Genomic DNA, 24,754 nt, shown 5'->3' on the forward strand with positions numbered 1-24,754 from the left:
AGAGGGCCAGCTCACTTGTTTCTACTACTCTTCATAGTTCAGCACTTACATCTGAGATGCTTTTCAGCAGAGCAGATGCAGGAGTGATCCCTATATAGGAACAGACACTGATTAAGTGCCATGGAGGGAACTTACATCCTAAGCCTGCTACGGTAATAACACAAACATGGTAAGAAAAAGCAGGGATGTGGACTTGAGTTATGTGACTCGTTGTCAAGCCAGACTTAAGTTACACCAATGTCTTTACTTGGACTTGACTCGCTTTTTTAAAAAAAGAATGATTTGGACTTGGAAGCCACCCCCTTTTTTTCTGGGGGAAAAAGCTTATTTTTAACGTGGCTCCGACTTGGAGCTTGGGACTCAGGGCTTGGTACCAAAGACTTGGACTTGGATCCAAAGACTTGGCAACATCCCTGAGAAAGAGCAGGGTGGTTTATGAAGTGACCTGTGCTAGCATAATGGTCTATATAGTGGTTGTTGATCAGTCTGTAAAGGTTATTAAAATGCAGTGCTTTTTGAATATTGGCTCTGATTGAATCTAATTATGTTGTAGTGTAGAACTGCTTCGTTAAAAACAAAAAAACAAGCCATATACATTCAAAATATTATAGTTAAAAATGTAGAACTGAGGAAACTGATTCACTCCATCATTCCACAGTGTAATTAGGCTGGTGCAGGCATAATCTACCTGCTGCTAATCATGGTTAGCCAGTTGAGAGCTACCATTAAGACAAACATATGCATCCTTCCACTTGGTATTCCATCTCTTCTTGCCTTGCTTAAGTAATTAATCAGCATCATAGGATTAGGGTTAATAGGGGATTTCCTTATCTGAAACTGTGGTGATAGCCTCAGTAAAGCTAATGCAAAAAAATCTGTAAAACTGATTCATTTGTGTTCGTGTGAATATGTCATAGATTTTTCACAGTTTTCATTGTAATTAAACTGATAATGAAAACATGTGTTTGGTTATTTGATTAGACCCCATTTTGCTGAATGTTGTAACTTGTGTGATCCTGACGTGATTTTGAAAGTGAAATTCTTGACAAAGCTTTAGGAGAATACATAATGAACAATGAACTACTGAAAAACATTGTGCTTACCCCAGGACGAGCTTTTTCAGGCTTCTGTCTCTCCCTTTCTCTCCCTCTCTTGATTTTTAGGCAGATAGAGTTGAGGATGTTGCGGTGTTTCTCCTTGAAAAGGACATGCTTTTTTCCCCAGTTCCAAGGAAGTTTTTTTTAAAGGTCTTACTCTGTTTCTATTGATCATGATATATGATTGGCTATTTGAACATAAACTAAGGTCAACGGCTGGATGATGTCCTTGTTCTTTTCCACTCATGGTGTCTGCCAGCAAAGCTGATTTTAATTAGCTCCAGCAAGGTAACTCTAAAGGTTCTCTGGAGGGAAGCAGCCTTTTGGATATAAATAATAGTATGGAGAATGTATGGTCACTTCAGCTCCCATGCAGCCCAGAATTCATCTTTGCTTCAATTTGATTTGGGGAAACAGTGCAGCATTGAAATAGTTCAAGATTAGCTTCATGTTATGGCCATTTCTGTCCACAGCATTTTAAAAAATTATTATTTTAACATCTATAGTCCACTGTATATCATTAGGACAGGTTGCACTATCTTTCTCATTCTCCAACTTTCATTTATCTCCCCCCTAAACAAAAAGAAATTGTTACGCATTAGTCATCATTTGTCTTCCCGTGGTTTTCCTGGTTTTTATGGCATCCACAGGCCCATTCAAAAAGTGTGCAGTTTGTTCAAAGAAGATTCACCTAACAGACATTCTAAGTGCCTCCATTGTCTCAGGGAGGGGCACCAGACTGAAAATTGCCAATTGGGTAAGACCTTCGCCATGGTAGCCTTGGGACGCAGGCAATTGTGTCACAGCTTTGGGAGAAATCGCTAAAAGTGATTGATATAAAGGCTACTCCTCTACCACCAGTTTTGATTTGCAAAACCCTGTTGAAACAAGTCCTTATGGAGACAATTCATATGAGTCTGTACCTCCCAAACCCTCTGACATGACAAAAGAGTCCATAGATTCAACACAGCGGACACTGAATCTAACACCCAACACTGAAGAAAGACCCCCAACATCAAGATCAGCATTGATTCCCAAATCAGTACAGTGGTGCCTCTACTTATGATCATAATCCGTTCCAGAAGATGGACGTAACTTGAAATGGTTGTAAGTTGAAGCACCATTTCCCATAGGAATGCATTGAAATGCAATTAATCCGTCCCAGCCAAATAAAAAAAATCACACAAAATCACTGCAAGACTCATTGGAAACGTGATTAATCCCTTCTAGCCAAAGGGGGGGGGGGGAGAAATGCAATCAAGTGTGCAAGACCCATTGGAAATGCACAGAAGGAAATGCACAAAGGGGGCAGGTTGAAAATGCAAAGAAAACAAAGAAAAAAACAGAAGCATGGAGGACCCACTGGAAATGGGGAACCCCCCCTCCCAAAGCAACCAAACCCCCAAGACCCATCGGAAATGGGGGGAAAAATCCAAAAAGCAGCCAACCCCCCCAAGACCCATCGGAAATGGGGGAAAGGCAAAAAACAACCCCCCAAGACCCATCGGAAATGGGGAGAACCCACGAAAAAGCAACCAAACCCCTCAAGACCCACCGGAAATGGGGAGAACCCCCAAAAAGCATCCAAACCCCCCAAGACCCATCAGAAATGGGGAAAAAACCCAAAAGCATCCAACCCCCCCAAGACCCATCAGAAATGGGGAAAAACACTCCAAAAAGCAACAAAAAAGCCAAAGGCGCATTGGAAATGAGGGGAAAAAAAACTAAAAACAAATCCCCCAAGACCCATCACAGCACAGAAACATAACCCCCCCCAGCCCAAAACCTCACTGCAAAAACGCCCAGAACAGGTTTTAATAAGCAGAAAATAGCACCTTACCTTACCAGGCAGCCTGAAGCCTCCCTGGAAACACACACACATACTCACAAGCAGAAGCGAGGCAGTCCCAAGCCTTCTCTGATCGCACACACTCTAACTGCTGGGGTGAAAGAGCTACAAAGAAGCAGCACCGTCACCACCTACAGTTAGAAATTTGAATTTCCTGCCTTTTCCCCCTGCCTTTTTCTGTTCATAAGTGGAAGCTCTGGTTGCAAGTAGAAGTAAAATTTTGCAGCCGGAGCTGATCGTAATTCAAAATGGTCGTAAGTAGGGACGTCCGTAAGTCGAGGCACCACTGTATTGTCATCTACCCAGAAAAAGAAAGAAATTAACTGTTTCTGACACTGGCTAAAAAGACAAACCCTAAACAGAAATCAAAACCAAAAGGTAAAAAAACCATATGTTTCTCAAGTGTCTACTTCAGAATCACCTCAATGCCAGTTCCCTCTAAACAAGGAGAGCAAGGATTTGCCCTGGGTCCACCTAGTTTGCCCTAGGTCCGCCTTGAAGGAAGAAACCTCTCTCTCTCTCGGCCTTGAGTAATGTTTTGCCTATTCCTGCCCTATAAATACCGTAAGTCCCCTGAACCTAGTGGAGCTTACTCCCAAGTAGTCATGTATAGAATTACATGGCAAGGCCATGACCTTCCTGTCTTTTGACCACCATTTGTAAAACCTTTTATTTATATGATCTATTGCCTGTCTTACCCTGGGAGGAATTGAGCATCCTTCTTCCTTACAGCCTATCTGAAATCAACTGTTGTTTGTTTCAAATCCCTTGTGTCACTGCATCATTTTCTTTTGCAGGTTTTTTGTTGCCATTTTAGTTTCAAGAGATCAGCAGTGCGTTAAAAAGAACCTTGCTCTCTAAGTCAAAATTGTATTTTTCATTTTCCATGGATAGTGATCCTGTTCACAACAGGGCTTATGATGGAAGGTGATGAAGTGAAACAAAGGTTATAATAAGATGCAGCTTACCAAAACTGCTGGTACCAGCATGAATAGCTCTTTGTTGAGTTTTCAAAAGACATCAAAAAACTTGTTTCTTTATGTATTCTCCCCCGACCCCCAATCCCTAGCTCCTGCTGCATCACTTGATAGTAAACTACTTCTTATTAGTTCTTAATTAAAAGTACAGCTGAATAAAATAAAGTTAGAAATTAATTATCTGTTTTTTCTGTTTTTAATTATCAGTAATGAAACCTTTCAAGACTTGTAAGGAATGCAGCTCAAATACAGTATTTAAGGGTTTGTCTTAATGGTCCAGTTTGGGTGACTGGGCTGGTTCTCTTTGAAGGCTTGGAAGTGATGTGTAGGGCTGCTGCTGCTGTTTACCAAGGAATTGCACCAGTTACAGGAACTAAACTGCTTGATTAAAATGAGTTATTTAAGCTACAAAAATTAGAACTCCCCAAAGCGGGTTTGATTGTAAACGCATTTGTCAAATCAGCCCATTTTGCTTAAACTTTCGTAATATTTTTTTGCCATCCCCCTCCCCCTTTAGAGGACTCTTCTCCTGAAGTTTGGACAGCCTTTTGCAGAGATGTGAGATAAATAGAGGCAATCTTCAGGGCAAGCAGAAGAAAGCAAACAGTACATATTTGTCAGAGAAATTAACCTGATAACAGCAAAGGGAGCACAACTGCTATTTTTGTAAGGCTGCACAACTGGAAATATAAATTCATGGGGAACATTTCAGATTGGACATCCAGTGAAGGTGGGATCTTGAAAGAAGACGTTGGAATATGATAGCAGCGCCTGGGGCAACATATATAAGCTTAAGCCCTGGAGGCAAAAACCTGACTTGAATGAGAAGTATCTCAGCTTGAGTTCAGTTTAAAGCCTGTTATGGTCATTCATCATAAACACTGCAACAAGCCATACTGACTATGCATACAGAAGGATGGTAGGGTGTGACTAGACAAGGGTTTGTCTTACGGTTTGGTCCAATTTGGGGAATGGGCTACAGTAGTTCGCTCCTTTTTCTGGCAGCCACATGATGTACAAATCAGTTGGGCTCTTATCCATGTCTGTCCACATCTTTCTGGGTTCCTGTCAGAGGCTACTTTTTTTTTTTTTTTTAGTTTGGGTAGGATTGCTCCATTTTCATTCCGTTTCTGACATGTATAATTGCTGGTATCGAACCAAAGTAGCATTGCTAGTTGTTTCCCCCAACAATTCAACTCTGTATCACTTGGGTGGCAAGCCAATGAAATGAGATGTCACTTACCAACAAATGAAAAAGAACACTTCCAGCTTTCTCCTGCTCCCCATGGAAGAGGGTAACAGGAGAGGATGCGGAGAGCAATCTTCCCCCTTCCTTTGGAATCCAGCACTGTTTCACTTTGGTGATGCAATGATGTGTCTCTTACCATTTTTTTTAATCCAGCTTTCCTCACTCCCCATGAAAAGGGAGATAGAAGAGAAGGTTGAGGGGAGGTGCCCTTTTCTTTTCTTTATAATCAAATGCTGTTTCACTGCAATAGAAAGCTGATGCAGTGATATGTCAGTTATAAATAGAGATGGGATATTTGTATTTGTGTCCTCCAGGAGACAAATATGAATATTGCCACCACAGGTGGCTGGGCCAAATGGACCCTCCCCACTGGAACGGGTCTGTCTACTTGCTGCTTGTGGCATGGCAGGTGCAGCCATCGTCATTTGTGCCTTGCCAATCACAGAGCTAGTCCAGCTGGAAGCTTTCCTGCCTCCCTGCACTGCTGGCCAATACAGTGAGGAGGCAGGATGACAAGTCTGCCCACTCAGCTGCTGAATGGTCAGCTCAGGGAGGCTGGGAACTCCAGCCAGGCTGCTTCTGTAATTGGTGTGGTGTGAACAACAGTGGTTGCGCCTGCCAACCTGCAAGCAATAAATGGATGGCCCGGTTATGGGGGGGGGGGAGGGTCCAATTGGCCCAGACACCTGTGGTAGTGATATTTGTATTCTATCCTGGGAGATAAATATGAATGTCCCATCTCTAGTTATAAATAAAATGCATCCTTCCCCTACTCCTTGCAGAGGGGGAGGCAGGAGAGGTTGCGGGTGCATGGAGACTGAGGAAGGAACACATGAAGTAAGATTACTTTGAGATGTGTTGTGGCTTCCTGTCCTGAAACCATCCAGTCCTAGCATGTGGATATAAAGATTGCTCTAAATCTCAGACCACATGTTCAAGTGATAGTGTTTAGCCTGATCCAGCCTAAGATAACTTCACTCTCCCGTCACACCTTTACAGGCCATCCTTGTGAGTTTCTCTCCTGCATAGTGTATCGGACTGAATATAGCTTTCAACAGCATCCTATGGAATATGGGATGTAGAACATGTTTGGTCTGCACATAGACAAGAATGGTGAGATCTGCCATCTCAAAACTGAATTTATATTCTGCTTTCCTCAGAGATTTTAATATTTGTCAAAGTGACATCTTCCGTGAATGTGATTTCTTTCCAGTGAACTCTGGATTCATTACTTGTGGTGAATTATTTCAAAATTGTGATCACTTGGGTACAAATAATTTTAAAGAACCATGCCCTTTTTTATGTTCAGAGTGTTCTAATTAGGGTGGAAACATCTGAACAACAGATTTTATTGATGTTGGTATCTTGCAATCAGCAAGTGTTCTGAAATAATTACTGTAAATGTGTTTGTATCTTCAAACAGTCAAAATGTCCATTTGCTTAAGATTCTCTTCCTTGAGACGCTGAAAAAATAATCCCTTACTCTTTGAACACATAATTGTCTAAAGTTGCCTTTTGTCAGTTTATTATGAATGATGTTGCAATAAATTAAATAAGGGGAGAAAAGGTGGAATACAGTAAATGTAGATTTCTCTAGATTTTGATTTGTTTTGGAAGTCTTCCTAATTCTATTCTTTCGCATTTAATTCTTTACACCATGTAAAGATGCTTATAGATGATATTTCTTTGTGCCAATTACGTAACTTTATTTGAAGCTGACAGTAAAATTGTTTGAAAATAAATGTAATTAGGTAAAGGTAAAGGTTCCCCTTAACATTTAGGCCAGTCATGTCCAACTCTAGGGCGTGGTGCTCATCCCCGTTTCCAAGCTATAGAGCCAGTGTTTGTCCGAAGACAGTTTCTGTGGTCACGTGGCCAGTGCGTTCCCTGTCTAGTTGCAGGTGGTACCTATTTATCTACTCACATTTTTACATGCTTTCGAACTGTTAGCAGTTCGAAAAGTAATTAGGTCTTTGTTTAAAAGAGAAGAATAAGATGGAAAAAGTGAACTAATTTAACAGAAAGGAACAATAATGACTGATAACATAAAAGCAAACATCAGTGTTTGAATTGGGATGTTAGTAAAGCCCACAAAATCTATCTTCAATTCACCTTACACATTTGTTTCTAGATGTACCATATTTTTCACTCCATAAGATGCATCTGAGGATAAGACGCACATAATGATAATGATGATGATGACGACAACAACAACAACAACAACTGCCCAGCCAGCTCATCATCCGGACGTTCTCCCTGTCCCAGAATGGGAGGAGAAGGGCGGTGTGGTGGTGATGGCGGCAGTGGGAAGCCAAAGAAAATTTGTCTCGATTGGTCGGGTATAAAATCCTGGTTTCTTTCCGCGTGCTATTGGGCTTGGGTTGGGAGGGTAAAAAAAGACTGGTGGGGGGATATGGAGCAAAAAATATGGTACTTGTTTTCTTTAGAATAAATTAAAATAAAAATATTTAAAAAATTAAACTCCGCCTCATCATCCGGAAGCGCTCCCTGCCCCGGAAGGGGAGGAGAAGGGCGGCATGGTGGTGGTGGTAAGCCAGTATCCATCTACAACAATTTACATTTATTTAAATACAGTCCTGTCATCTTCTGGTTGCTGCACAATGGTGGAGGGTGGGGTTTCACTTAACTGGGGCTTATTTTGGGGAGGGTAGTGCTTATATTACGAGCATCCCGAAAAATCTTACTATGGCTTATTTTCAGGTTAGGTCTTATTTTCAGGGAAACAGGGTAGCTACATGGTTGCCTGTAAGTAGATCATGTTGTTATCAATACCATGCCTTAAAGAAGGGGTGGGGAGCAACATACTCTCTAACTTTCAGCTCTGCTGGGCAGGGCTCTGCCTCTGTCATGCACGACTGCTGCCGCGTGTGCAGCCCCTGCCCCTCCCACCCACACGCAGGGTTTTGTTGCAACTGGAACCTAACTTGATCATTGTGCAGGGGGGAAGACAGCTGCATGAAGGGAGGTGGACGTGCGCGCGGGGCTCATATACCCAACTCAGAGGAAACCTTGATAGGGAATATTTGGCCCTCTTAATGTTAGTTGTTTTGCAACTACAGGCAACCCTATCCAGCAGAGCCAATGTGGAAGAAGAATAGGAATTGTAGTCTGACTTCTGGAAGGTTCTCCATTCCCATATTAAAGGCAAATTGGGGAAAATATTATAATTTAATTTATGTTGTTATGGACTGTGTTTGCTAAGTAGATATCCAGTTGTCCTGGTTTTATGTAAAATTTATTTGAAAGGCAGAAATGAAATAATGTGTTGAAGAAAGGGGACATTTCAGAACGTTTAACCAACATACTGACCCAGCAGAATTCTGCGTTTCCTGACTACTTTTTGCAGCCATGTCACCTATTACTATTTTCATTGAAGTCTTGGTGTTTATAGGCTGTCTTTAAGTCCTTAAAGAATTTTGTTGAATAGGCAAGAAAGAAAATATTGAGAACAATTGCATTGATGAATGGCAAATATTATGATAGAGCTTTGTAAATAGCAAACAATAAGTGAATAAAACAGCTAATGAACGAATAAAATAATTTCAGAATATGGAAATATTAATTCAAAGACTCATACTTGCATGAGTTGACAGGTATCTTCACTGGGCTACAAAGTCACAGCTCCAAAGTAACAGTTTTGCGGTGCTTGAGAAAGAACCATGCCATTCATGTAGGATAGGATTTATTGAGTAGAAAGATGGGGAACAGGATGCCGTAGTTCCTGTAAAGAAAACTCCATGGCTCTATAGCAAAGGGTGCTGGAGAGGCTTCTAGATTAGAACATAAGAAGAGCCAGGCAGGATCAGGCCAAGGGCCCATCTAGTCCAGCTTCCTGTATCTCACAGTGGCCCCACCAGATGCCTCTGGGAACACACGAGACAACTAGATACTTGTCTCCTGATGCCACTCCTCTGCATCTGGCATTTTGAGGTACCTTCTTTTTAAGCCTGGAGATTATACATCTTCATCACGGCTTGTAACCTGCAATGGACTTTTCCTCCAGGAATCTGTCCAATCCCCTTTTAAAGGTATCTAGGCCAGATGCCATCACCACATCCTGTGGCAAGGAGTTCTTAGGGTTTCAGCTGAGGCATTCCTTGAATTTTAGATGCCTGGCCACACTTATGCTCCTCGCCTTAGGCAGAGAGGCTACTACACCTGTTTGGAGCAGTTGGGGGGCAGTCATCAGGAAAAGAAAGCACCCCCCTTCTTTCATTTTAAAAGCATATTAAAATAAGTTAAATGGGGAGCAGTAAACTGCAGGAGGCAGCTCCCTTCCTTCCAGATATGGTTTAACTTCTCAGGAGAAACCACCAGTATCCTCTTTTCAGCTTACCTGGAAAAGCAGGACTGTTTACATTAGTACAGCCTCACACAAGGATGCCCTTTCAAGAACATACAAGCCAAAGAAAACAATAGCTTTTATTTCCTGAAAGCAAGGAATAGAAATCAAAATGCTCACCGAATGTGAAGGACAGGAAATGTACACTTCAATCTAATTTTCACAATTACAAGAGGGTTCTAAATTCCACATCTGAAAATAAAGAGAGTTGGGTGTAGATTCCAGGAGATGGTAGGGATTTGGACTTGGCAATTTGAGATCCAGAGTTTGCTGGGAAAAGAAAGGCTCGAGAATTTCAAGAAAGGGAAGACAGTCCTCCGCCCATGCTGTGTCTAAGGAAAGAACATCATGATCAGGGTTGGCAAAAACAACCTTCTTCTAGGCTCCTGTTGAACCTTCCTGAAAAGGTGCTGTCAGATTGAAACAGCTGGAAGAGAGGGAGATCTTTGGACAAATCTCAGGAGGGGAAAAACTTTTGAAGAGCCTCAAAACAAGAACGGGATTTTAGAACAAAGAAGGACTGGCAAGATTCTCTGGCTGAAGTTCCAGGTTCTTTAGATCAAGTTAGATTGCTGATGTTGTGCTAGAAAACTTCGTTGCACCACTTGACTAACAAATGGAAATATCAAGCCCGTCTTTTTGTGTCATCTTATAAAAGTTGATTTCCTTATCCTTTGGGCAATGTTGCCCATTGCAGAGATTTCTGAGGGTAAAGCTTCTTGCCTGGATGGATTCCCTCTCACCTTAATCAGTATTCCTCATGCGTGAGAGAGAGGGCGGGGAGGTCATGAATAGGGATACCTGACTGAGAGTTATTTTCCTTTAATGAAAGCTCAGTGATTTGACCAAATTCAGCATATTCAGCAAATGGCAAAGCCCTAACTTTCCTGAAGGACTGTGTCTTTCCAGCCAGCCTTCCTTTTCCAAACAGATTTCAGCTTCATCGGTGATTTCCACATAAAAACATATTCACACGTCTATTAATCTTTACGGAGATATTGTGCAAATGCAAGCAGCTGCCCTAGACAGGAATATGGGGATTTGGGGAGCTTGTTGAAGTTATTCAGTTCTGTGTTGAAGCTTGTTCTGTTCTAGTTCTGTATAAACTTTTCTCCTCATACAGAAATGTGTGTATGTATGTGCACTCATCGACAAAAGCATGTTTTAATGTATTATTGAATTGCAGCCAGTTTTCTTTGTGTGTCTTTAAAATGTGTGCATGTTGTCAAAAATATTTTTTTCCTTATTTCATGGAATGCATATGCAGATTCTAGCTGCAAATTTCAAGATGTTTAGTGTTTTGAAGAAGTGGATTTTATCTGAGAAAGCTCACACTGAGGTAAATTCATTAGTTTTAAAGATGCCACAAGTACTATTATTTGTGTTACAATTTTATTTGTACTTCTGCCAAAGGTAGTACCTGAGAAAAAGTGTCATGTACAACGCCATTTTTCCATTGGGCTTCTGAAACTGGTAGTGGATGCTCTGCTGGAGCTCTAAAACTGGCAGCCAAAAGTTTCACCTTTGCCCAAGAGTCCTCCACATTTGAGGCTGAGTAAGAGGAAGTAGCTACAAAGAGGTGTTTGCTATAAACACTTTATAAGTACTCAGTTCAAATGCTTGCAAAAGATCAAATTGTTTTCCAGGGCTAGACAACAATACGTCTTGATGACATCCAGTGTCAGATGTCTGATGAAGCTGTCTCACTGCTTAGTGTGAGAGTCAGCTCCACATTCAGGACCCATTAGATCGCACTTGGCTCAAGACAAGGAATGCTGATGGAGATTGCCAAGCCTGGCCCTCTGAACTGTTTTGGAAGACAGATGAAACTTACTTGTAAATCAGTAATATTGCAGAGCCTGGAAAAGTTACAGTACCATTATGAACTGTAGCTCCCAGAATTGCCAGCTAGCCTGGCCACTGGTGCTGCTGACTGAGGGTTTTAGGAACTTTTATGAGCTCAGTTGGTAATACATATTCTTTCCAGTCCATTTCTACAAAAACATACTTAAAAACAGACTGTAGAGCAAATTTAGTGAGGCTTGCTTTTGTTGTGTTTTTCCGCACACCTGTCAGAGAGCGAACTGAAATATTAGCCATTTATTTTAATATGATACAAATAAGAGCTGTGCAGATTTGTGGTTTTGGGTTATGTATTTGTCTTTTGCATAGATGGGAACTGTAGTCCAAAAAACATAGATGTGCACACCTCTAAAACAAATGTATCAAGAAGAACATAACCTGTACAGTGGTGCCTCGCTTAACGACGATAATCCATTCCAGGAAAATCGCCATTAAGCAAAAACATCGTAAAGCAAAAAAACCCCCATTGAAACGCATTGAAACCCCTTCAATGTGTTCCAATGGGGTCAAAACTCACAGTCCAGAGAAGATCCTCCATAGGGCAGCCGTTTTCGCTGCCTGTCTTGCGAGGAATCCGTCCCAGAAAACAGCGGGGAGCCATTTTGTTTACCCGGTGGCCATTTTGAAACTGCCAATCAGCTGTTTTAAAATCCTCGTTTTGCGAAGAATCGGTTCCTGAAGCAGGGAACCGATCATCGCAAAGCAAAAAAACTCCATTTAGACTATCGTTTTGCGATCACAATTGCGATCGCAAAAAGATAGTCGTAATGCGGTTTTGTCGTAATGCGGGGCAATCGTAAAGCGAGGCCCGACTATACTATTGTATCACCATGTTCTTGGCTCTAGATGAAGTTTAAAGAGGTACAAGAGTACCCTGAAATGTTTATTGGGTTTCTTATTGGTAGCAATCCATATCTGCTGCAGTCTTGAACTTGTGGGTCATAAGTCTTTTGTTCAGTGCCAAGTGCTTTGAAAGAGCACTGATGGGTGTTTTGACCTTTGCTGTGCAATACTCCCTGGCAATGGAATATTCCTTCTTAATTTTTAATGGGGCAGATTGTTTTCAGTAAAGGCATATTAAATTTTAAAATAAGATTTAAGTTATTTTATTCTTTTCTGTGGGTGGGTTGATAGCCACATTGGCTGGTAACAACAAGGGGTCTTGTGGCCTCTTGAAGAGTAACACATATTTATCATAAGCTTTTATGAATCTGATGCAATCCGCAGTCCATGACCCACCCCCCAAATGTTGTTAATCTGTAAGATGCCACCACCATCTCCTCCTTGTTTTCAGTTGATACAGAAAACTAAGGCTTGCTGGTTAGCTCTTTCATGATTCTGTGCACATCTACTCAGAATCAAAGCCCATTGGCATCAGTGGGGCTCAATGGTAAATAAATGCACGTCTTCATCATTAGTATGCATACAACTGCACAGTGAAGACTCGTGTCTCAATAGAACTGGGGTGAGTATTGAAAGCAAGAGCTAGTTGTGTCCCTAGCCATGTCTTTAAACAAGTGTGTTCTACTTCGCTGATTTTATTTTAAAGAAAAACTGCCATAAGGTCCTGATCCAAAATGTGCTTTTAATTTAGAATAGATCCATGTATCAGGTTTGTTTGCTTGTTTGTTGAAAATTGCCTTCTAACTTTTTGCTGTTTGCCCCTAAATGTTCTGTTAGCATTGAATAACACTTTTAGAGTAAAACAGTATGTGATTTCCATGCTCCCAGTCCACATCTGGAATGGAAATCTGCAGCTATTCTTCTCCCAAATAAAGGTGACCAGGTTAAGTATACAGTACTTGTTTAAATGTGTTACTAAAGCTTTGTGCCTTTGGTGATGAGAGAGGAGTATGAGAAGGGCACTTGCAAGTAGAATTCCTTGAAGAGTTTGGTATCTTGTAAAAGCGACAAATACTAGCTTTACAGCAAAAGGATGGAATATTTCTGAAGCTAAAGTTAGATTTTAGTTTGTGTTGGTTTATCCTGGGTGATATGTGTATGTTTATGAGTTTGCTGTATGGATTGTTTCCACAAAGATATAATTTTATGAACTGGTTTTTCATTAACTGCTTTGCTTATTTTGGTCTGAAAATACGTGGACTGTTATTCAGCAGGCAGACTGATGACTCATTCCTTTGCTTCCCTGACTTTTTGTAGCTGATTCTATCTGCTAGTGTACCTAAGGTCTAATAGGTATCTAATGAGATGTTAACAGCGTCCAAGAGTAGATCTTGTACTGCCACAAAGTGATTTCTTTTCTCTGGAATGACCCCAGATATACCGCTTTTGGATCCTATGCAGTATATCTGCAGTGGTATGCCCTTCAGGCTTTACTATGGCCAAACACCGCAGTCCTCTTCAGGCATGATGAAATAGTAGCAAGCAAATCCTTCCATGGGTGATTCCATCATTCTCCTCACTGGGAGAGTGGCCTTCTGAGGGTCTGCTGTCCTCTCTCCATGGGACTGAAGATCCTGTAAAATCAGCATTCCCAGTCATGGGGAGAAGTTCCATGTGTAGCTGACTGTCTCTTTTCGAGACTGTCCTTTCTCACTTGGAGATAATGACAGGCAGGAGACAGGCCTCAAACTATCTCCCTCCTCAGGCTTTAATATTAATTCTTTTTGAACACCTAAGTTTGGGTACTAACCACACAAAAGAGAATGCTCTAGCCCTATCTCCTTCCATTTCTGGTTTTGTTGCCCTCCTGATCAATCTGAAGAGGCAGAGCTCTGCTATTTGTGTATGCTTTCCGTGTAAGTAGGGACTCTCAGGGTCCTAACTCATTGACTGCACCTGACGTAGCAGGGCAGAAATACTGTACTAGAAACAGAAGGTGATGGGGCTAGAATGGTCGTATAGACCAGATGGGTGGGATACAAATCAATCAATCAATCAATCAATCAATCAATCAATCAATCAATCAATCAATCAATCAATCAATAGAACATTCCCATTTACCAGTAGTAATGGCAGAATAAGGCTTAAGAGAAAAATTCCATGGGGACAGAGTGAGCTGATGTAATCTGTGTGGAGGAGCAAAGATGAGCAACCTTTGCTTGTTTATCTCTTCTCTTGAAACTAAATCCTCAGCCAGCATTCAGTAGTCACATTGTATTCTGGTTCTGTGTGCACAGGATTGCAGACGTGTAGGTTCTTGCATCCTACTAGGTTTCCTCCAGATTAGATGTGCAAGAGATTGCAATTCCGTATGCATTCACCTAGGAATAAAGATCTGAACTCAGTAGAACTTACTTCTGAATAGATATGTATAGTTTGGACTGCTGATCTTTTAAGTACTTCCAGTGCTTTCATTACAAAAAGTGTTTTAAATTGCACAGAATAAAGAACATTCCTCCTTTTCACAAGGAGCCATGTTTTGGAGACAAAAATGTTTGCTCAAATAGATACCATTTGCATGAAAAATGATTTTTGCACTTCATTGAACTAAAAATAAGGAAGACCCATAATCACAGACCTTATTTATTTTATAATGCCATGCATGGATACACCATGTAAAGGATTTTTTGTTGCTGTTGATACTAGTTAATTTTCTGCATTTTTGATGTATAGACCTACAGGCTAAAGGAAATGGTTTGCAGCAATTTTTTGGAAGAGACTTAATTGAAGGATCAAAATAATTCACATTACATGCTTCAGTAATTTTTAATTTTGTTTCTTTGTTTGACTGTTCTTCTTAGCTTTTGCTGTTTGATGTTGCAGTGTTACTCCATGGGTCTTTTTTTCTCAATATTAGTTGTCAGTTCTTCAGTTTCTTCTTCTGGTGTCAGCTGACCAGGCTGCTGTGATGGGCACTGACACTCGCCCAACAAGGGAGCTGCCTTTTGTAATTATTGGTCACCCAGTAAATATGGCCTCGATGTACCTTGCATTCATGTTCTCTTATTGTTATCGTGGGTATAATGAAGAACTGAACAGGGATGTAGGCTGGCAGAAATGTTCCCTTCAGTGAGAAAGAAAAAGGAATCAAGTGTCTCTGGGATTTTGAGGCTTGGAGATATGAATGCTTTGTCTGAAGCTTATTTCCCACACAACACAAAATGTGGTGTATTTTCTGCTCCCCTTGGGGAGCTGCAGAAACCTGGGTGTGTGACACCTGCTGTACTGTTTCCTCTTATTAAATTCTAAGGAGTGAAGATAGCATAAAATGCATATGCAGAGATATAATTCATTTAAGTTTGCAAGGGATTTCTGAAGCAATCAGATTATTGATAGGCCTGCACACAGTATGGAAAAAATGTTCATTCCTGCTGCTGTGTTTGGAATGGTGGGGAACTGAGTACTTGAGGAAGGAACCTCATCTGACTGTCTGTGGAGACGGCAATCCACTGTTAATATTTGTGCTGTTGTGTGCTTAGGGTTGCCATATTCCAAGTCTTCAGATCTAGGTGGTCTAATCTGCATATCATACAAATTATGTGCCCTTACTTGAAGTCAGTATGCACCATATTCAATTAAGCAATTTAATTGCAGTGTTTTTTTTACCACAGTGTTTCAGCTTTGCCATCATATGTAGTAACCACTGTTCTGAGAAACTGATAGAGTGTAATGGTTAGAATATTGGGCCTGTAAAAGGGGAGATACAAGTTTAACTCCTGACTTGCAGTGCAATCCAACCTCAAATATACTGTATGCTGGTTGTAGTGGGTTTGGAATGCGCAGCAGGCTCTTGTGCTGGCACAACAACCCTTGTGTCCATACAACCACTTTCTGCTGGCTGATCACAATACTGTGATCATAGCACTGTTGCTACACCTGGATCAGCCGGCCCAGCTACTGTGCTGGCTGAGGTCTGCCAGCCCAAGAGCCATAAAAAGGGGTGAAGAAAAGGAGGAGTGGAGGAGAAGCTGACATCCCACATCAAACCCCTCTTAGCCTAAAATTCTTTGACCCACAACAAAAAAGAGGCATAATCGAAACACTGGTAGACTGTGCAAATTGGAACTGTGAAACTGAATTTCTCAGCACCAGACTCAACCATCTGAATTGGGCCCTACAGGCAAATGGCTATTCTAAGAATGAAATCACAAGAGCCATCAAACCAAGAAATAAAGTATTTCTGCCATACATCAAAGGGACCACGGACCGCATTGGGAAACTTTTGAAAAAACACAACCTACAAACAATATTCAGGTCCACCACAAAAATACAACAAATGTTACAGTCAGCAAAGGACAAAAGGGACCCCTTCACCACTGCAGCAGTATACCGGATACCTTGCAGTTATGGCCAGGTATACCGTATTTTTCGCTCCATAAGACGCACCTGACCTTAATACATACCTAATTTTTAGAGGAGGAAAAGAGGAAAAAAATATTCTGAACCAAATAGTGTAATAAAATATTTAATACAGAGCACCTTTTCACCCAAGCACGGTTTAACCCCAAACAAGCAGCTTTTAAAGCAAAACTAGCAGCTTTTAAATCAAGCATGCACGTTTCTACACAAGGAGGTTTCAACTCAAATGGAGCACCTTTTCACCCAAGCACGGTTTAACCCAAAACAAGTAGCTTTTAAACTAAATTTTACATTTTAAAATGAGAATACCAGGCAGCCCCAGGTCTCTCTCCCAGCTCTCTAACTGCTTGGACGAGCAAGGAAGCAGACAAGCAGCCTCTTCGCTAACTGAAAGTTTGAATTTCCCACTTTCCCTGCCTTCCACGCACATTAGGTATGCTAATATCTGTGCACTGGAGGATTGTGGGAGGAACACCCAGCCCCTGATGGGGGTCCTGCAGGGCACCCCAAAACATTGAGGAGCTCTCTTGGCCTCTGGCGGGACTGGGGCTGTGCAGCCCTGTTCTGAGTGGGAGGTCCAGCCAGGGGGTCACCATACCTTGGGGGGGCAGGGCACAAAAGGGGGCAGGAGATGCAGGGGCCACTCCAACTCATACTTACCTGGCAGGGGAGATACCATGATTATTAAAGTGGTTTTCCTAGGGTGAGGCAAATCCATTGCACTTCAGGTGTGCTGATTCCTGTGATTTCCCCAAATGTGGGAAAATCAACTGCATAATTTGTGGTAGTGGGGGACTGTGTTTGTGCTTTCCCCTGGTCTTTCTAGAATCACTCTTTCCCCTTCGGTCCTTGGCTGTTTTCACTGCCCTCTGCCATTTAAATTTGCTGCCATAGGCCCATTGTCCATGTTGGCTTTCCAGGTGGGCTCCAGGAGGCAGATTCTGGAAAGCCAGCAGCGCAGATGGCAGAGTGGTGAGTTCCAATGTGGCTGCCATGGTGAGCAGCTCTAGTGCCAGTTTAGAGACCTCCCAGCACAGTGGTGGGAGGCTTCTGGGTGGTGGTGGCTGAACCCTTTTTACAGTATTCGCTGCATAAGATGCACATACACTTTTTTTGGGGGGAAACTGTGTCTTATGGAGCAAAAAATACAGTATATTGGAACCACAAAACACAGCATCCACACTAGAATCAAAGAACATGAAAGACACTGCAGACTAAAACAACCAGAAAAATTGGAAGTAGCTGAACATGCCCTAAAACAAGTGGCACATGAAATTCTATTTCAACAGACAGAAGTACTGGACAACACCAGCAATCATGTTAGACTGCACAGGGAAGCCATTGGAATCCACAAAAACAAGCAGAGCTTCAACAAAAAAGAAGAAAGTTGAAAATTCAGCTCCCAGCACTGAAAAATACAGCCTGCAAAAGGTCAACAAACTCTACCCAGCAACAATGACCAGTGATCACTGCACACAAAGGACCAGCTAACAGCCATCAATCACAGTGACAGATAATCTCTCCCCCTTATCACAACAATACACCCACAACAAAAAACACACTGATCACCATAATCATCCAATCTCCTGAAATAGATAAAAGCTGATCCCACAGCTATAAATACTCAACTATCCAACAAACTGCAACAGAACACAGACTGAGTTCTGACTCCTGTCCTCTGAAGATGCCGGCCACAGAGACTGGTGAAACTTTAGGAAGAAAAACCTTAAGAACATGGCCAAACAGCTGAGAAAACTCACAACAACCATTGGATCCCGTCTGTAAAAGCCTTCAAGAATTCTTTGCACATTTATTGAGGTGTAAGATCCATTTAACTTAGGACATATATTTGAAAACCTATTCAAAGAGCCATACAAGTACAGGTTTTTCAAAAATGATATTGTAATTTCCTTATTGCTATTTGAAATGTTTTTACAGAAATTTACGATTCACAGCCATCATGAACTCAACATGTTCATTATGACTATTAATGAATATATGTTTCTAATTATTTATGTGCCTCCTTTTCTTCTTGTTCTTCCCAACTCTTTCTTCCAGGGTGGAAAATTAAATAGAACTTGATTTTTCTGGAGTCCAGTAAGATGCACAAGATTAAGGCTTGAGAAAGTTCATTTTTGATACCACACATAGTCCCTTGTCCAGCATTTATTATTGTGGTTTCATTTGTTTCTATGTACTGTTTGTAATCAGCTCTACAACCAGTTTTAGTTGACTGCAAACCAGTCTTTTCTGGAACTAAAATGTTCACCCATGAATGGGGAGACAATGAGCCTTTAATTTGGACGACTAAGAGATCCTGTCAAAGTGGATGGCTTTACTGTGCATTGGCCAGAGCCATGCTTTGATACTTCAGTGTCTGAGGCAAAGTCACAAATGACATGCCATCCCAAGTTGTTCTAGCATTTGTGACAGAAAATCTCATAAGTGTCTTCCCCCTCACTGATAGCAGAAATGCAACAGTAGCTAAAGTATCTAATCATTTGCCACCCATTCATGATACTCCAGATCAGCATAAGTTAAATACAACTTTTGAAAACAGCTATCAAATTGCTTCTTTGTGTGCATTCGTTTTCTTTACCCACCCAATCCAATCTATATCTATCACTGTCACGTTCCTTGTGGTTGGTTTCAGAATTTGCAGGGTACAATATAGAACATTGTGAAATGTGCAAACATGGTTGACAAGAAACAGTGGCGAGATGGAAATGAGTATGTTCTGCATCTTGGACAGTGAAAAACCATATTTTGCAAACAATTTATGAAAGTTCAATAGAGATAGGTATGTAAAATGCTCTAGATGTTTCCATATGTTACAAAACAAGGGACATGTAGAAAGATAATAGGCTGCTGATGCAGCCCCAAGTTCTCTATCTGCAGAGTTATGGTGTGGCAATGATTTGTCTTGGTGTTACTTCATTTACTCCTTAAACGTCAATGTCCATGCATCGTCCAAGGCAGTGAGGCTTCAATCTAGGAAGGTATATTTGTGAAACGCATACTTGAATCACACTAGCAGCCATCCATGCTAGTGTGCACATGAAACCAAGTTCAGCAAATTAAGCATACCACCAGTTGATCATTTAATCTGCAAGAATATTCCTTAATAGTGTTTACTAGAAAAAAATTCAAGAGGCAAAGCTGCAGCAAAGATTAAGATCAATACAAGAAGCCTAATTACCTATCTGTGACACCTATACTATTAGGGGGAGCTTGCCACAACCAAGGTACAGAAGGACTCCAGGAAAGGTTTTCTGTAATATCATTCTAAAACAAGGCTGAGTAATAACTTTATTAGACCACTAGAATAATAGCAGAGATTGAATCTGCTGAGTCAGTATTGGGGGCTATATTCTGCTACATTTGGAGTCTGGAGTCTTTTTTGTCCTTGTGGCTGGGAAGTCTAGAACCTAAATGCAGCAGATCACACATTAGATAAATCCCTAAAGCTGCAATCCTACATACATTTAGCTGTGAGTCTTGGGCAAATTGCTAAATCCTAGTGAGCCCCCAGAAGAAGGGACTAGTCTACCACTTCTAACTACTTTGTATCTAGAAACCCTATCAGAGGTTGCTGCAAATCAGAATGAATTTCATGTTGCATAATTATAATTTATAATCACCTTTCATTTGCTGGGGATTACTTCTTTCTAGATATAGTTAAGACAGCAGTCTAAGCTATTTTAACAGGAAATAGGCTGCCTTTGTTTATTCTTTCCCATCTGAGATAGGAAATATGGCTACTCTAATACCCTAGCCTAGATAATTAAAGAGGTAAGGTTAACATATTAATGTCTTCCAAGAGGCTTTGATATTCATGAGCAAAAGGAATGGGCACAAATATAGTAGCTCTCATTTGCAAATAAATTTGGGTCTTCATAAGAACCGTGTCAACATGTCTTGTGACGAGTGCTTACAAGAGACAGAAGACTACACTGAAATGATTTTTGTAAGTGCTTGGGAAAGGATAGGATTTTGAAAATAGAGTTTGCTGGAGGTAACAAGATCCCTCTGCCCAATACACACATTTGAAGCCAGCAACTCATAACAGACCAAAAGGTAGAAAATTCTTGCTCTAATATTTATGAAGTTTTTAAAAAGGATACAGTAAACAATGCAGTTGAATTTGAAATAACCTTCCTTCCAGCCACTATATGTGAAAAAAAAATGAATGTAGATGTCAGGGATTTGCTCTGTGCTACATTTGGAGAAGGTTGGACAGCATCTTTAACAATCTGATTTTCAAAAACTATTCTCACCCACTCATTACGTTAACGTATTTCTGCTCACATTTTTTGTCAACATCTGGCATATTCGCTAGTTGTATTTCAAATGCCAACCATTGATTGCTAATTTAAGCAGATATTTCATCACAGCTACTGATGATAACTCAGACATCCACACTTCAACGGAGGCTTTCCTTTAGGCATTTGCTTTGTGCCCTAAGCAATAAGTAGCTAGGGAACTTGTTGAAAAGCAGTCGTGACAATTGCTTTGTGTTTGGGTGAGAAGTGGTTAACTGATGCAGAAAGCCAGGTTCTTCGATTTTCGATTTTCGCTTGCTTGGTGAAAAGCAGTGACCACAAGAGGGGATCGTGGAGAACATCTGAACTGTTGACATGGGTGTTGTCAACATTCCAACTGGCCTTTGCTGCACAAAATTTTACATGCATTTTTCTGCTGGCAGCAGAAGCATTATATTGCAAGGCAGTGTCTGGCCTTTTGCTGATACAGTATCCTATACTCAAAAATTGAACAGAGACATTTTCTTCCAACGAATAGCAAATACAATAGGTCTTACAATATGTTGGGAAATGGTTTTTAAAATGATTTCAGCCTAAAATTATCAGCTTCCTAGGATCGTCATTGTTTAGTCGCGTCTGACTCTTCGTGACCCCATGGACCAGAGCACGCCAGGCCCTCCTATTTTCCACTGCCTCCTGTAGTTCTGTCAAATTCATGTTGGTTGCTTCGATGACACTGTCCAACCATCTCATCCTCTGTCGTCCCCTTCTCCTCTTGCCTTCACACTTTCCCAACATCAAGGTCTTTTCCAAGGAGTCTTCTCTTCTCATGAGATGGCCAAAGTACTGGAGCCTCAGCTTCAGGATCTATCCTTCCAGTGAGCACTCTGGTTTGATTTCCTTTAGAATTGATAGGTTTGTTCTCCTTGCAGTCCAGGGGACTCTCAAGAGCCTCTTCCAGCACCACAATTCAAAGGCATCAATTCTTCGGCGGTCAGCTTTCTTTATGGTCCAGCTCTCACTTCCATACATCACTGCAGGAAAAACCATACCTTTGACTATTCAGACTTTTGTTGGCAAGGTGATATCTCTGCTTTTTTAAGATGCTGTCAAGGTTTGTCATCGCTTTCCTCCCAAGAAGCAGGCGTTTTTTCATTTTGTGGCTGCTGTCTCCATCTGCAGTGATCATGGAGCCCAAGAAAGTAAAATCTGTCACTGCCTCCATATCTTCCCCTTCTATTTCCCAGGAGGTGGTGGGACCACTGGCCATGATCTTAGTTTTTTTGATGTTGAGTTTCAGACTGTTTTTTGCACTCTCCTCTTTCACCCTCATTACAAGGTTCTTTAATTCCTCCTCACTTTCTGCCATCAGAGTGGTATCATCTGCATATCGGAGGTTGTTGATATTTCTTCCGGCAATCTTAATTCTGGTTTGGGATTCCTCCAGTCCAGCCTTCCACATGATGTATTCTGCATAGAAGTTAAATAAGCAGGGAGACAATATACAGCCTTGTCATACTCCTTACCCAATTTTGAGTCAATCAGTTGTTCCATATCCAGTTCTAACTGTTGCTTCCTGTCCCACATATAGACTTCTCAGTAGATAGATAAGGTGGTCAGGCACTCCCATTTCTTTAAAGACTTACCATAGTTTGCTGTGGTTCACACAGTCAAAGGCTTTTGCATAGTCAATGAAGCAGAAGTAGATATTTTTCTGGAACTCTCTGGCTTTCTCCATAATCCAGTGCATGTTAGCAATTTGGTCTCTAGTTCCTCTGCCCCTTCGGAATCCAGCTTGTACTTCTGGGAGTTCTCGGTCCACATACTGCTGAAGCCTGCCTTGGAGGATTTTGAGCATAACCTTGCTAGCGTGTGAAATGAGTGCAATTATACGGTAGTTGGAGCATTCTTTGGCACTGCCCTTCTTTAGGATTGGGATGTAGACTGATCTTTTCCAGTCCTCTGGCTACTGTTGGGTTTTCCAAACTTGCTGGCATATTGAATGTAGCACCTTAACAGCATCATCTTTTAAGATTTTAAATACAGTGGGGTCTCTACTTAAGAACTTAATCCGTATTGGACGGTGGTTCTCAAGTTGAAAAGTTCTTATGTTGAATCTGCATTTCCCATAGGAATGCATTGAAAGCCATTTAATCCGTATCTGGTCTTTTCCGTCCATAGAAGTTTTTTTTTTTTCCTGTTCTTATCTTGGATTTCTATTCTCAAGGAGAAGCAAAATTTAGCAAATGGAGCTGTTCTTAAGTTGGATTGTTCTTAAGTAGGGACGTTCTTAAGTAGAGACCCCACTGTAGTTCAACTGGAATGCCATCACCTCCACTGGCTTTGTTGTTAGCCAGACTTTCTAAGGCCCACTTGACTTCACTCTCCAGGATGTCTGGCTCAAGGTCAGCAATTACATTGTCTGGGTTGTCCGGGATATCCAAATCTTTCTGATATAATTCCTCTGTGTATTCTTGCCACCTCTTCTTGATGTCTTCTGCTTCTTTTAGTTCCCTCCCATTTTTATCCTTTATCATGTCCATCTTTGCACAAAATGTTCCTCTAATATCTCCAATTTTCCTGAACAGATCTCTGGTTTTTCCTTTTCTGTTATTTTCCTCCATTTCTTTGCATTGTTCATTTAAAAAGGCCCTCTTGTCTCTCCTTGCTATTCTTTGGAAGTCTGCATTCAATTTTCTGTAACCTTCCCTATCTCCCTTGCATTTTGTTTCCTTTCTCTTCTCTGCTATTTGTAAGGCCTCGTTGGAGTGCTCCCCCCCGTCCTCCCAAAGCCCCCGCTGGCATTTTCGCCCAGCTGATCGGCGGGGCTTCGGGATGATGGGGGGAAGCGCTTTCCTCCATTATCCCGAAGCCCTGCCGATCAGCTGCGCGAAAATGGGGGGTATGGGGAAAAATTGCAAAGTGATTTTCCCCATAGGGAACATTGCAATGCGATCACAAAAGCGATCACAAAATCCACATTGCTATACGGATTCATTGTTAACCGGGGCGCCCGTTAAGCGAGGCACCACTATATATCCCATTACAGCTTTTCTCACTCTTTTGTTGACCATGAGAGCTACTCCATTCCTTCTACGGGATTCTTGCCCACAATAGTAGATATGATAATCATCTGAGTTGAATTCACCCATTCCTGTCCATTTTAGTTCACTGATGCCCAGGATGTCGATGTTTATTCTTGCCATCTTCTGTTCGACCACCTCCAGCTTCCCAAGGTTCATAGATCTTACATTCCAGGTTCCTATGCAGTATTTTTCTTTGCAGCATTAGACTTTCTTTTCACTTCCAGGCACGTCCACAGCTGAGCGTCCTTTCGGCTTTGGCCCAACCACTTTATTAGCTCTGGAGCTACTTGTACTTATCCTCCACTCTTCCTCAGTAGCATGTTGGACGCCTTTCGACCTGAGGGGCCCATCTTCCAGCGTCATATCTTTTAGCCTTTTGTTTCTGATCATGGGGTGTTCTTGGCAAAGATACTGGAGTGGCATTTCCAGTTCCTACTCCAGGTAGATTGCGTTTAGTCGGAACTCTCCACTATGACCTGTCCCTGCACAGCATAGCCCATAGCTTCTCTGAGTTACTCAAGCCCCTTCGCCACGACAAGGCAGCAATCCATGAAGGAGATTTTGGTAATGGATTTTGCAGTATACCTCCACACAGTGTGTCCTTTTTGTTTCGCTTTTGTGTCCCTAGTATCACAAGAGAAAGTTTCCAAATCTCAGGAGGGAAAATAAAGTTCCTCAGTAGGCTTGAGTGAAGGGAGGCTCAGACACTTGCTGAGTTTGCTTCAGGAGACCTGGCCTTTCTTCTC

General features: G+C 41.5%; 1 protein-coding gene and 1 non-coding gene across 3 annotated transcripts in view; both read left to right on the forward strand.

The window, feature by feature from the left end:
* LRRC3B (leucine rich repeat containing 3B) overlaps window positions 1-24,754 on the forward strand; it is a 71,830-nt gene that overhangs the window by 22,632 nt on the left and 24,444 nt on the right. The window lies entirely within an intron of this gene.
* On the forward strand, window positions 17,313-17,476 carry LOC140701482 (U1 spliceosomal RNA). Its single transcript, XR_012080413.2, has one exon. It is a non-coding gene; the product is annotated as a U1 spliceosomal RNA (small nuclear RNA).

Source organism: Pogona vitticeps, chromosome 6, assembly GCF_051106095.1.
Source record: "Pogona vitticeps strain Pit_001003342236 chromosome 6, PviZW2.1, whole genome shotgun sequence".
Taxonomy (NCBI): domain Eukaryota; kingdom Metazoa; phylum Chordata; class Lepidosauria; order Squamata; family Agamidae; genus Pogona; species Pogona vitticeps.